General features: G+C 39.2%; 1 protein-coding gene across 1 annotated transcript in view; it reads right to left on the bottom strand.

The window, feature by feature from the left end:
* The window catches only part of ZNF484 (zinc finger protein 484), a 442,175-nt gene that overhangs the window by 167,587 nt on the left and 259,320 nt on the right, over window positions 1-15,268 (bottom strand). The window lies entirely within an intron of this gene.

Genomic DNA, 15,268 nt, shown 5'->3' on the forward strand with positions numbered 1-15,268 from the left:
GCCTCAGCCTCCAGAGTAACTGGGATTACAGGCATGCACCGCCATGTCTAGCTAATTTTGTATTTTTAGTAGAGACGGGATTTCTCCATGTTGGTCAGGCTGGTCTCAAACTCCCAACCTCCGGTGATCCACACACGTTGGCCTCCCAAAGTGCTGGGATTACAGGCATGTGCCATCACGCCTGGCCCACTTCTTCATTCGTAAGCACCTGGGAGGCAACTGTTCAGAAATGATTTGTTATGAAATGGTAAAATCAGCTCTGCCCTTGGTGATGAATCAAGAATAATTACCAGTGACTAAGTTCAGTCTCATGGTCACTTTCTTGAGAAACAATGAGTTTGCATCCTAATTTGCAGTTTACAGTTCTGGCAAGATATTGGACACCTGCATGGATGATTTAGTTCACAAATATAGATGCAAATATAAAAATAGCTTTAACTTATGCTGGTTAAAGCTATTTTAAAGAGCATACTTTAGAACTGGTATTTATTTCCTTGTGTCTAAATTTCCTGTTTTGTATTTGCTTCAGCTAAGATTGTTTTAGGTTAAACTTATCTTCCTACACAGACCCTTGGAATCATGTAAATTAAAAAAAAATAAAAAGCATTAAAACACAGGCATGGCCATGTACGGTGGCTCATGCCTGTAATACCAGCACTTTGGGAGGCTGAAGTGGGAGGATCATGAGGTCAGGAGATCAAGACCATCCTGGCTAAAGTGGTGAAACTCCATCTCTACCAAAATACACAAAATTAGCCGAGCATGGTGGTGTGCACCTGTAGTCCCAGCTACTCAGGAGGCTGAGGCAAGGGAATTGCTTGAACCCAGGAGGTGGGGATTGCAGTGAGGTGAGATTGTGCCACTGCACTCCAGCCTGGGTGACAGAGCAAGACTCCGTCTCAAAACGAAAACAAAAACAAAAACAAACAAACAACAACAAAAGGCACATCTAATTATATGACCTTTGTTGTCTCCATATAAAGTTTTTCTAACATTCTTAAATTTTGTCTACATACTGAATACATTTTTAACAGAAAAAATACTATGTGTTTGATTGCTTGCTTATTTAAATAAAAAGAGAAAGAGAGATAGTAGAATTATGAACTTTTTATTGGTTGCCAAACAATAAAAATACTTTTTTGGGAAAAAAGCAAACCCCATTGTTTCCTTGAATGTGCTTGTTCTTTCAACTCAGTCCTGCGGGTGGATGATTACTGAGCCCAGGGCCCTGAGATGAACTGAGGGACTCGCATCTCATTCAAGCCTCACAAAGCAATGGAAGGATTAACGTTGTCTCCATTTTATAAAGAGCACACTGAGACTAAGAATGGTTGATTAGCTTGCCCAAGTTCTCAAAAGTAGTAAAATTTTGAGCCATTAATTTAAAACACCATCTGGAGGTAGACTAGAGCTGAGAATGATCTCAATTAAAAAAAAGAATTCTGTCACTTTGTGGAGCTTTATGAAGAGATAAGATAGAAACCAGCCAGCTTACTCAGTATTGAACAAAAGACTATTTCCTGTAAACACCCTTCCACATTCATTCTTCCATTAGTAAAGCTTTACTACCATTAAGGTAGAAAAAGGGTAAGACAGAATTCCTTCCTTCAAGATGTTTAGAGGTTAACAGGGACACAATAGTATTTGTGACATAACTTAAGAGCTACATAAAAATGGTATAGAAATGTAAAGATTTCCCTGTGGAAGAGGTATAAAAAAGAAAACATTTTCCTCATGGTAAGTTTGAAGGTTATTCGTCCCTGGGAGCCTTAAAGGAGTCCTCGTGATGGAGATCTAGAATCCATCTTCAGTCAGTTTGTGTGAGCACATGAGACAGGGAAGGCCATGCTGGGCCTGATCCAAGAATGAGGCTAGAAATGGGTGTAGTTTTAAGAAAATGAATGAATAAATAAATGATCCTGTTTGCTTAGGAGCCTGCAAGGGTCTAATGGAAGCTGTGACTAGAAAGGCCCTTTGAAGCCAATTATTTGGAGATGGCCTTGAAAACAAGGGGAGTATAGAATTTTCTCCAAAAGAAACTAAGAAATCTTTAAAGGATTGTATCTGGGAAGGGGCAAGATAGTAACAAAATCTTCGAGGAGGAAACAGGCCTTACTTCACTGCTGTACACCTTGTTTGAGGGCTTACCCTTCACAGCACAGGCCCCTGCTCCTGGCCCTCCCTGTCGCCTAGGCAGAGTCCACTTAGCCCTTGTTTTTAAGTGCTATCACCAGCTGACTTGTCTATCTCTTCTTATCAGTAATTGGGCAGTCTTGATATTGACCTTCTCAGCTGTGTAAATTAATTAAAGTAACAAAATTAATATAAGACCCAAAGATCTGAAGTGCCCTTTACTGACTCTAAGATGCCACCCTTGAGAATAAAGAATGTTGTCAGATACCAGCAGAGGGTGTTAGGTTTAAGCAAGAAGATGGAGTAGTAGAGGAAAAACTGGGAGTAAGAAAATTAAGAGAAGGGAAAATAATACAAAAGAACAGTGATCATTTGTATTAAATAATAAGAGTGAAAATAGGGCTAGCAGTATTTTACAGGGGCAGTGGGTCACAGGTTGTTGAAAAGGAACCAATAAGAATTGAACCACATGGCTGCAACTCTTTGGAAAAGCTCACATGTATTGGCTAGTAATGTTCAAGTGATTGACAGAGGACATTAATCAGTTAAATATTGTCCACACGTTTTCTCTAAAAAAAAAAAAAAAAATCAGGTCTCTATTTTTTTCTGTCTAATACTTCTGACTTCAAGGATAGAGTCAAGAGAACTGAGGCCAGGAACTGTAACTATTGAATGAGGCAAATCCCCACAATGTCCCAGGTCAGAGAGTCAAGAGAAAGGCAGCTAAACAATGGGACTATACCCGCCTATGACGTGATCTTTTAAAACAGCTCTTTTTTTGTGCTTCTTTGGATGGATAGAAGTGAACTTATGTCTATGCTTTGATTTTTTCAAAATTCTTAGTCAGTAAAAAATACAGCTGTGACTAGGAGACTAACTCTCATTTGCCTCAGTCCTAAATTCTGTGTGTTCAGTATAACATTAAGGAAGTAAAAATGATAATAATTTCAGGAGTGACATATTAACTCCATATTTTTGAAAGAAAGTGTTGTCAGGGTCTATGCTAAAAAAAATTCTACCTACTGATGTTCCAAAAGCATGTCATAAAATGATCTTTTATACTGAAAACTAGATTTCTGTGAATGCAGAATGACTTTCGGGTCCTATTCTTTCTATATTCAAATCTTATTTCACTTGTATGAGATTTACCCTTATTTATGGATTTCTTTAAGCATATGCATATTTTTATGCTGAAATCTAGTAAAGGTATAAGGTTTTGTTTCATTTTTAGCACGGACCTAAGAAGCTCTTCCATCATCATCTATGGCTTTCATTATTGATTCTGTTTATAGTTAGGATATAAAGATAATATCAAAATCAAAAACAAGTTTTAAACAAAAATTATTTTTAAACTTAGATGTTTCTCTTCAACTTAAAATATTAAATATTAAAGGGTAAATATTAAATATTTTACCCTTCCAAGGGGCGAGGGAAGGGGAAAAAGAAAGTGGCAGAATTAATGTAGAAACAACATGTTTGGAACAGAGCTTGAGCTTTTTCCCACAGAGCGAATACTAAATGTTATCAGTATGATGATTCATTACAGTTTAAAGAAGCAACCTATTTTCCAATTACAACGATAACTTTTAAAATATCTAACATTTTAACTTATCTATCTATTCTTGTCCATTGGACTTGAAAAATTCTGTAATGATTGCTTATCTCAGCATTTTGCAAACATCATCCTTGCTGTGCCAAAGCAGAGTCCACCAATTTTGGAAAGATGCATGAGAGGCTGTTCCGCTTCTGAGACTAGACAACTGAAAACAGCAACTATACACGCAAGTAATTGTTCTCTGATGAGCTGAAACGGTCATTCTATGCTCTGTGGTTCAGGTGAGGAGCGTTGGTAGAGAAACGCTGCTCTAGATCTTTGTAAGAAGGTAATAACACACCAGACTATACCCTTCAGTGGAAAGTACTAACACAATACATCTCTCCAGGGAAGGGCTGGCAATGGAAGTTGAAAGCCACCAGACAGCAAGCACAGGGTGCAAACTCTGCGCTCTCAAAATGAGTGGGAAGGTAGTTACACAAAGTTGGCGCCTCCCATACCTGTCTGGAGGCGTGGCTGAAGAGCTAATCCTAGTCTGGCCCTCCCATCATCGCGGCCACTCTAGGAACCAGCCCCAGCTACAGCTTCCCTGCGAGTCAAGAGTTTTCCTGCTTCTTTTACAAACTTCAAGTGGATGTGAAGTTTTCCTTTTGTTTTCTTCGCCAGAGAAAGAAAAAGTTTACTTTTAGACAGGTCACACTAAAGCACTTTAGATGTTCTCTTTTTTCTGGTGGAAGGCTGTATCTTAGGAGACATGGGGAGCCTGCTGCTGTCTCACCTGTCACAGAACTGGATCGTGAAGCATTCATCTGGTTTCTCCCAGGTGGGCATTTTAAATTTCTGCTTCAAATTTCTGTCTTTGTACTTTTAATGAATAAGACATTTGTCCTGAGGGAATCTGAAAGACAGCCTTAAAGGAAAAAATAAGTGTCTCAAAGTGAAAGCCTATGTCTTTCCGTAAAGAAGATATCACAAACAGTCATGTAAAGAATGTATTAAAAGCAGCCTTTTTGACTTGGAGATCTATTATGTTCAGTAATAGATAAAATCAAACAGAAGACCACCTGAAGTACACATACGAAATATTGTTGAGGTGGCCATTTGGAGTCCTGGATTCTAGTAAGGAGCCTACTTCAATTGGCCACATGATCGAAGGATGGGCACGTCACTTCTCCAGGACTTAGGGTCTTCATCTCTAAAGTTAAGGCTGAACATTACAGGTGCCCTTAAAGCTGCAAAGCATCACACAATATTTCCCACCTGTTTACCCTCTCATTCTCTCAAATAACACCTTTTCTCTCTTTTATCTTTCCTCAAAATGCCAGTGTCTCCTCTCCCAGTGTCTTTCTTAGCTTCCTACTACACCAGAAAACTGAAGCAATCCAAAAAGAATGTCCATGAGCTTCCAAGCTTACATTGGCTTATGGCTGTGATCTGAATGTGTCTCCTCCACAATTTGGGTGTTGAAACTTAATGGCCAATGTGACAGACAGCATGAAAAGATGGGCCTTTAAGAGATGACTAGGCCATAAGGACTTCTCCCTCACCAAAAGGATAAAGGTCTTTATAAAGTTATTAATCAAGATAATGGGAAAATGACCCCAAAGACACTTCTGAGATTTTCGAGGGTGCTGCATCATCACAGGCAGGGTGCCAGGGCCTGGGGGGCAGAGCAGGTTTGAGGGAGAGGCCCAGAGTGCCCATGGGAACTTGAAGCTTACCACCCACAGCCACCTCAAATCTCTGCTCTCTGCATTCTGGCACAATGTTCCTTGGCTGTCCCTGCTGTGGCTCAAACAGGCCCAGATGTGGCTCCAGCCACTGCTTCAGAAGGTATAGGCCATAACACTTGGCAGCATCCATGTGGTGCTAACTCTGCAAGTACACAGAATTCAGAATCCTTGAAGGCCTAGCTTCCTCCGCCAGGTTTCAGAGCAAGCCACAGAGCATCTCCATCAGAGGAATGCACAGTGGAGCTGTGGGAGTGAGGCCACCTCAGAGAGCACCAAACAAAATCTAGTGGAACCATGGGGGCAGGACCATGCTGGAGACTTCCACATTTTAGAGTCACCAGCATGCAATGCCAACCTGAAAGAGGTGCAGGCAGGAGACTCCATCCCATGAGGGCTGAGGGCTGAGGGCTGTGCCCAGCATAGCTATGGGATCGTGGCCTTTGGACCCTTGGAGATTCAACCCCTGCCCCAGTCTGTCTTGAAAGTAAAATGTGGAGTCAAGTAAAATTATTCTCAAGCCTTAAGATTTCATGTCATTTGCCCTTCTGGGTTTTGGACTTACTTGGGACTTGTTACCCCTTTCTTTTTGCCAATTTCTGCCTTTCAGGATGGGAATGTCTATCCCAAGCCCATACCACCATTGTGTTTTGGAAGCACATAACTTACTTGATTTTGCAGCCTCGTTGCTGGAAGGACAATTGCTTCAGGATGAATTGTTCCTTGAGTCTGACTCATACCTGATTGACATAAACCTTTGGACTTTAGTTGTTGTTGGAATGAATGAAAACTTTTGGGGCTACTGGGATGGAATTCATAATGTATTTTGCTCATGAGAGGGACATGAATTTTGAGTGGTCAGAGAAGAATTCTATGGTTTGAATGTATTTCTGCCAAAATTAATATGTTGAAACTTAATGAAGAATGTAATCATATTGAGAGGTAAGGCCTTTATGAGAAATTAGGCCATGAGGACTCCTCCTCCATTAATAGGAATAAGGACTGTCTTAGTCCATTTTATGCTATTACACAGAATACCACGGACTAGGTAATTTATAATAAACAGACATTTATTGGCTCACTACTCGGGAGCTGGAAAGTTCAGGATCAAGGGACTGACTCCTGGCTAGAGCCTTCACGTGTGCCCTTTCATGGTGAAGGGCATTAAAAAAAAAAAAAGGTAAGAGAGAAAAATGCAGGCCAAACTGGTCCTTTTAGAAGGAGCCCACTCCCAAAACAGCAACATTAATCCATTTACGAAGGCAGAGCCCTCGTGCTGTAATCACCTCTTAAAGTTCCCACCTCTTAATACTATTACAATGGCAATTACGTTTCTGACACATGGTTTTTGGGAGGAGACATCAGACTGCGGCAAGGCCCTTAAAAGAGAGGCTAAATGTGGCCTTTGGCTCTCTTGCCCTTCTGCCTTCTGTCACATGCACAGACAGCAAGAAGGCCCTCACCAGACATCAAATTCTGGCATCTTGATTTCAGGCTTCATAGTTTTTATATCTGTGAAAAAATTAATTGCCCAATCTGTGGTAATCTGTCATAGCAGCACAAAACGAACGAAGACACTCACCAGTGCCTACACCCACACAGGCTGCCTCCTCACCTTTTTGCTTAGACTTACTACCCTTGCTCACATATAAAGCTCATACTTCACCTATGCAAAAATAGAAGTCACAAGATTAGCTCACTTCTGGCCTTTGGATTTTTCCTTTGAAGACTCTATTAGCATCTAATCATACTATATTCACTATCTTTAAAGACACAACAACAATAGAATACAAACAGAAAGTTTTCTTGGCTTTACTTTCTCTACCAGCTCCGGTCCCATGTCTAGTCTTGTTTGCAACAAAATTCCTTGAGGGGGTTATCCAATTCTTTTAAAATATTTTTCTCTGTTATTTTTGTCAACACGGTCCAATCAGACTTTCCGCGCTCCTCCTACACTGATCTTGTCAAAATGTCCAGCAATCCTTACGTTGCTAAAATCAATGGTCACCTCTCAATTCTCACATTACTCACATTATCTGCAGCATCGGATGTAACTGATTACTGCTCTTCCTTGTTAAACTTTTTTCTTTTGTTTCCTAATGTAACACCTGCTTAATTTTCTTCCTTCTCACTGGCTGCTCCTTCCCAGTTTCCTTTCCTTATTCCTCCTCTTCTCCCTGATCTATTAATGTTAGATTGTCCTGGAGTTCAGTCCTTGGTCTGTTTTCTGTTTGTTTGTTTTTGTTTTTTTTAATTTCACTCCTTTGGTTACCTCAGTCTTTCGGCATTAGTTCCATCCACATGCCTCTGACTTCCAAATGTGTCTCTCTAGCCAACACCTTCCTCTAAAACTGCAGAATAAAATTCCAAAAGGCTTCTTTGACTCTTTTTAGATGCTTCAGAGATGTCTCAAACTTACCAATGTCCAAACCTGAACTCCTGGTCTTTACATTAAAAACCTTGTTTACCTGTAAACTTCCTAATCTCATCTGGTGGAAACTCCCTTCTCACCATTGCTTACACCAAGTATCTAAGAGTCAAATATTGCAGACTCTTTTCTTTCTCTCATACTCCTCATTCAAATCCATCAGTAAATCTTCTATGAGTAGTCCTGGCTTAACTGGAAAACTCATTTTGTGGTCTCCTGTGAGCTCAAACTTGCAGTTTCACTCCTATGGAGCTCAGTCAGGGCTAGAATTTCCAGCATGGCTTAAATGTACGGCCAGTAGCTGTGCTATTGGCTGACTTTGGAGGCTCTGTTCTCCTCTGTCCGTCTAGCTTAGCTTTCTATCAGCATGGCAGCTGCATTCCAAGACATAAAAAATGGTAGGTGTGAGGATTCTTGAAGTTTTGTCTTTGGAGTTGCACATTGTCATGTCTATCACATGATATTGGTTAAAGCAACTCACAAGATTGGTCCAGATTTAAGGGGAGGTAAGATAGAGTCTGTGTCTTGACGGGAAAAGTGGAAAAGCCATATTGCAAAAGTGCATGTGAGATAGAATGGATTGTTGCAGTCATCTTTGGAAACGATCTACCATTCGGACATCTTCAAATTACAAAATAAGCTACTTGACCTAGAATGTGCCTTCTTTCCCCTTCTGTTACAAGCACATGACCCAGCTGTGATGAGGCAGATATGGACCACACCATAAGGCATAGAATAGCAAAAAGTTGAAAGAAACCTGTACTCTGATGATCATGCAAAGCTGAGTTGCTCATCCCATGACTGTTAGGTGAACACGAAAAACTATCTTTCTTTCATCTCCCTTTCTACCCATTCCCTTTCACTCTTACGCCAAGTATCTTTGATGTTCCTTGAACTGGCCAGGCACTCTCCAGCCTTAGTCCACCTGAAACATTCTTTCCACAAATATCTACAGAGCTCACTCCTTCACTTCATTTATTATTTAAATATCACGCACTTAGTAAAGTATTTTTGACCACACTTTTTAAAATCAAAATCTATGAATAATGAAGACAGGCAGTCCTTTGAACAATACCTAGATAAATGCCTGTGGAATGAAAGAATAAATGCTGACTTTGCCATTTACTGGTTTTCTTCAGGGAAGTCTCATTATTTCTTAGACTACTTCATCAGAAAATGGAGATAACAATGGATGTCTTTTATGGTCATCGTGAGACTTAGATGACCCCGTGTTTGAAAAGTCTGCCTTATGAGGTCACTCTTATGATCTCTCTTCACTTGGGTTCAGGTTCCTATTCTTCGTCACTCCTCTTTGTGGAGGCAGACAGGCTTTCTGGAGCTGACTAACCTCTCACCATCCAACCCAGGTCTGGCTACAGGGAAAAGAGCATGTTTGCCCCAGGAACTAGGCTGGTTGTACCATCCCCACAAGAGCATATTCAGATTCTTCTTGAGAAGAGTCTAGAATCGCACCAGAACTCTGATTCTCAACCCAAAAGTCATATTGCAAAAGGGCATGTGAGATAGAATAGATTGTTGCAGTCATCTTTGGAAACGATCTCCATATAGGACGTCTTCAAATTGTAGAATAAGCTACTTGACTTAGAATGTGCCTTCTTTCCCCTTCCCCTTGCATCAATGTGGTATTTTTATGTACATGTGCATAGTGAAATGACTACCATAATCAAGCTAATTAACATATCCATCACCTCGCATATTTACCTTTCTTTTCTTATTGTATGAGAACTCTTAAGATTTATTCTCTCAGCAAATTCCAAGTATACAATACACTATTATTAACAGTTGTCATCATGCTGTACATTAGATCTCCAAAACTTATTTATCTTGCATAACTGAAATTGGACTCTTTAATCAACATCTCCCAATTTCACCTACCCCCAACTCCTGGCAAACATTATGCTATGCTCTGCTACCTGGATATTTTGTCTATGTACGCTTTAGATTGCACAAAATAATTTGCTGTTGTAATGAATGGCATTGCACTGGATCCACAAATCAAGTTAGGAAGACATTTTGACAACATTGAGTCTCTCTATCTATGTACATGGATTAGCTCTCCATTTATTTAGTTCTTCAATTTCTTTCATCATTTTTATAGTTTTCCTCATATAAATTGCATATAAATTTGGTAGATTTATACCTAAGTTCTTAATTTCTAGGAGTGCTAATGTAAATGGTATTGTGTTTTTAATTTCAAATTCCACTTGTTTTTTGCTGGTGTATAGGAAAGTAATTGGTTTTTGGATATTAACGGTGCTCTTACTTTTGTTTCTCTCATTTTGCTTGTTTTTAGTTTGTTTTGTTCTTCTTTCGTATTCCTTGAGGTAGGAACTTAGAGTATTGACTTGAGGACACAATTAATCCTGAATAGCTAAAACAATATTTGGCAAAAAGAATGAAGCTGGAGGCATTATACTGCCTGACTTCAAAACATTTTATAAAGTGGTATTAATTAAAATCACATAGGTATTTTAATATTTTAAAAAACAGACACATCAACCAGTGGAACAGGATAGAAAGTGTAGAAATAAACCTAGCCATTTGATTTTTGACAAAGGTTCCTAGAACACACAGTGGGGAAAGCACAGCCTTCTCAATAAATGCACTGGGGAAAACTGAGTATCTGCGTGTAGAAGAATGAAATGAGATCTTTGTCTCATACCATATACCAAAATTAACTCTAAATTGATGAAAGACTTAAATATAAGACGTGAAACTGTAAAATTATTACATGAAAATATAGAGGAAATGCTCCAAGATAATTGGTTTGATCAGCAGTTTTTTAGATATAACCCTGAAAGCATAGGCAACAAAAGCAAAAATAAACAAATGGGATGACATCAATATTAACTATCTTAATTGTATTATTTGATGAATAGAAGTGATTAATTTGTAGAAGTCCAATTTAATAAACCTTAAAAATATTTGGTGCCTTTTTGGTTACGTTTAAGAAATCTTTGCCTATCTCAAGGTCATGGAAGATATTTTGTATTGTTTTCTTATAGAATTTGTATTGTTTTTACTGTCTTACCTTCCATATTGTGGCCTATGATCCATCTTGAATAAATGTTGCTAAAAATTAAACTTTGATTTAGCTTACTATAAATGTTATTTATATTTATGTATTATATGTGTGAATTATTTTATTGTAATAACTATAATTAAGGCAGAATGGATAATTTAGATACATATTCATGAAGATGCCATTTCTATTCAATGGGCAAAAGGAGAGTCTTTTTAATACATTTTACTAGACCAGTTAGATATCTGCAGGTGTGGTGGTTAATTTTGTTTAAACTTGGCCGGGCCACAGTGCCCAGATATTTGATCAAACGTTATTCCGAATGTTTCTGTCAAGATTATTTAATTTGTATAAGAGTAATTATAAGTCAGTGGACTTAGGGTAATGCACATTACCCTCCATAGCATGGACGGGCCTTATCCAATCAGTTGAAAGACTTAATAGAGCAAAGACTGACACTTCCTGAACCAGAAGGAATTCTGCTAGTAGACTGCCTTTGGACTCAAACTGCAACCTTTCCCTGGGTCTCTAGCAGGGAATCTCTAGATTTTGGATTAACCAAGCCTTCACAATTGTGTGAGACAATTTTTTAAAATAAATCTCTTGATATAGATAGGTAGATAGATAGACATTCTGCTGTTCTGCTGGTTCTCTTTCCCTGGAGAAGCCTGGCTAAGACAATGGGGAAAAGCATGTATGTTGACCTTCACTTCACTATACACAAAAACGAATTTAAAATCAATCATAGTACCCTGCTTATTTTAATTCTTCAGATAAAATTTTACCTACAATATCTTTAAAATAAACTTTTAATTTCATTTTTGTTTTTTTCTCTTCCCTATGAAACAGTAGTATACTTAAAAGCAGGAGAAATTTTTTTTATGTTTCTAATGCAGTGCCTGGTAACAAATTTTTAGAGGCTACTATGTGTCAGGATCTGTGGTAAGCATTTTAAACACTTTACTTCCGTAAGTCCTCAGAATAATCATACCCTCTTATACAAGTATGATTATGACCACCAAATCACAGATTTAAAAAAGCATTAGAGACAAATTAAGTCCAACTGACTCTAACTGCAGGAAGCTTGTACATAGGTCTCCCTACATGGTTCCTCAATAAATAAATTAATCCAAAAATAAGAAGATGGGTTTCAAGTTTCATAAAATATCAGTTATATGAGAATAAGNTGAGAATAAGAAAAAGGAAAAAAGAATGTAAATGAAAGATAAGGACAGAGAACAAGAAGAAAACACAGAGGAGAATCAGGAAATAGAGAAGATTGTTAAAAGAAGAGAATGTATTACTATATTTATTTATTGACTATATCGATTAGGCTCTGTTCTAGGTGGCAGGATAAGGATAGATGTATTATTTATGTAGATAATATATAAATAATAATACATTATTACATAATAATTTATAAACAGTAGATAAATTACCTGTTTATAGTCTAATCATCAAGATGGCACATTAATACCTTGAAGTGGAAAAATTAACAAAAATAAAATTAATGCAAGAAAGAGAAGCAGAAATTAAAATTTTCTTTTATAAGTGAACTTCCCTGAGTCCTTCCCTCTCCCATGGAATTGTATCCTGCTTTGCAAGGTTTATCAGTTTATAACTTCTTGTATTCTTGTTCTCTATAGCTAATAACAAAGTTTCTGTAACAAGCAAAGGTCATAAGAAATGCCCAGGCAGGCAGGACTCTGGCCGTCTGGGCGCTGTAGCAGAAGGCAGTAGAAAAGGCCTGTGCTAGAATCCTTGAGCTCTGCAGATAGCGAACATCTGGCTTGCATAGCAACAGTCATATGTAAGCCTAAGTTAGGTGCCTATCATTGCTAATGAATTACCTTTGTTCTACACCTGCAAACTTGTTCTAGCACCACTGTGTACTTCATGTATAAAAAGTCAAGCCCTGCCTTTGTTAAGGGCTTAGCCATTTTGTTTCTGAGCTGGGCTGGTGTGCACCTAAAATAAACTCCTTCTGCAACCTCAGTGGTCTCTCCAGTCTCTGAAATTCTGCAACAACTTGACAGTAACAGGTAGAAATAGATCCTGTGAAGATGACACAGAAAGCGTCGCAACGGTGGGAGAAACACAAGGACACATGGAATGAACTGGTTCTGGAGAAGTTTTAACTGTGCCTCAAGATATGGTACTTGCTTAAGCAAAAAACCGTAAATCTTACAGAAAAGGAAAATGTGAATGGACATAGTTGAGTGTTGGAAGAAAGGATGAGGGGGTCTAAGTCGAGCTGCTACGATGGAGAGTAGGGCAGAAGTTAATTTCCAACAAGGCACTCAGAAAGGTCTGATCATGGAAAGTCTGGGTTTTATAGATTTCACCCTTTTAACAGAGGAAGCCTCTGAAGCAGATCTTTCCTTTGGAAAGATTACCAGGACGGAGGGCTCCGGGTCCATGAAGGAGAAGGGTAACTGAGAAGTGAGGAATGACCCTGGAAGCTTGTGGGTGGGTTAGGCATAAGGTAATCGGGGCCCAAGAGCAGAGACATTCCAGAAGCAAGAGGAAATAAGAGAAAATAGAAATGGAAAGTATAGGAAAAGTAACATTTTCCAGCTCTGATTCCATCTCTGGGTGAGCTTATATGCATACAGTCTAGAGATTTTTCTCCTGTTGGTGGTTAAAGGGAATAAACAGCATGAAAACTTCCTGGAGGCTAAGACAGTTTGTCTTAGAGTTCTCCACACTGCTTAATCTTTCACAACCCAGGTACGCACTAACTTCAGAGTACAGTGTGCCAAGGTGGGCAGGGGCGCATGGACTCCATGAAGTCCGTCTGAAAGCTAACTGTCTGTCACCATCTGGGTGGCCAGGGGCTGTGGCTTCACCCCATGAGCCTCAGATAATTCTTCTGCATGTGAAATAAGGATAGTCACTGTGTGGCCACTGTGAGATGATCCATGTAAACCTGTGTAGCACTGAGCACAGTGTTATTCTCAGTAAATGCTGAGTCCTAGAACCCCATATCCACAGCTCCATGCATTTGCTCCTTAGCAAACATATGCAGACAGCTTGGCTTGCCTGCCTCTGTCACATTATAAAAGTTGGTTTCCTGGTTATTTCTACAGTGAAGCCCATAACACTGATTCCTTAAGAGCAAAAAGAAAAAAAAAAGACTTATTTCTTTCTCTGAAGATGAGAATTGGCCTTTTAAAACTTTTTCCTCAGATGACAGGACTGGTGCTGTAAATGTTCGTGATGAAGACCGGTCCCTTTGCATGAATGGGCTTATCGGCCTGAAGATATGAAGTTGGGACTATCTGCTTTCTTCTGTTTTAGTGACCGCAGAATGCACAAAGCAGAGTTGCAAGTGGAGTCTGCCAAGGGCTCTACAACCTCTGTCAAGGCACTTGTCCTTCCCTAAGCTGTTACTGTTCTTGGTGGAGATTATTCCTGCTGATCTAAAATATGATCTAAAGCCAAGGTGGGCAGATCACACAAGGTCAGGAGCTCGAGACCAGCCTGGTCGACAGATGAAATCATGTTTCTACTAAAAATACAAAAATTAGCTGGGCGTGGTGGTGCATGCCTATAATCCCAGCTACTCCGGAGGCTGAGGCAGGAGAATCGCTTGAGCCCAGGAGGTGGAGGTTGCAGTGAGCCAAGATCACACCACTGTACTTCAGACTGAGTGACAGAGAGAGACTCCATCTCAAAATAATAAATAAATAAGTAAATAAATAAATAAATAAATAAGCTCTAATGTTGGAGCCAAAGGTGACCACTGTCCTCACCTCACTTTGAGTAGAGGTTCTTGTGACAGTAAAATGACTACTGCTACTTCTTGGGACATAAGCATTCTTTAATGGAATTTAAAGTTCTTGAATTGTAAATGGATAGAAATATAGCTTCACAGATGTATGCTCTTCACACTTGAAGATACAGTGGACACATACACACACAGACATACACACACACACATGTTTAGATAAGTTCCCTTAATCAATCTGACAGCACGTGGTTATAATAAAACATGGATCTTGAGGTGACAGCTTGTGCTGCCCTATATACCCTCTGGAGTACGAAGAGCATTGAATACTATATTTTTACTTTCTAAGTTTGGAATTATACTTATTATCATGCTATTAATAAATATGCAACACAATGTCCCCATACCACCATGAATGGGCAGAAATAACCCCATGCCATTGTAGTGGGATTAATTTTTTAGGGCACCCAGTGCTGTCCACTGTTAGAGCATCAATTTGCCTGATTTGTTCAAGTTTATTCTCCAAGAGCCTTTCACTCAGGTTGGGTCTGCAAAGCACCAGCAAGTCCAACAACTCAACCAAATGTCTATAGCCTCAGGTGGCAAATGAGGATAGCAGCTAACCCAAAGCAAATAAAAATAACTCCTA

Source organism: Cebus imitator, unplaced genomic scaffold (genome assembly GCF_001604975.1).
Source record: "Cebus imitator isolate Cc_AM_T3 unplaced genomic scaffold, Cebus_imitator-1.0 Scaffold598, whole genome shotgun sequence".
NCBI classification, from domain to species: domain Eukaryota; kingdom Metazoa; phylum Chordata; class Mammalia; order Primates; family Cebidae; genus Cebus; species Cebus imitator.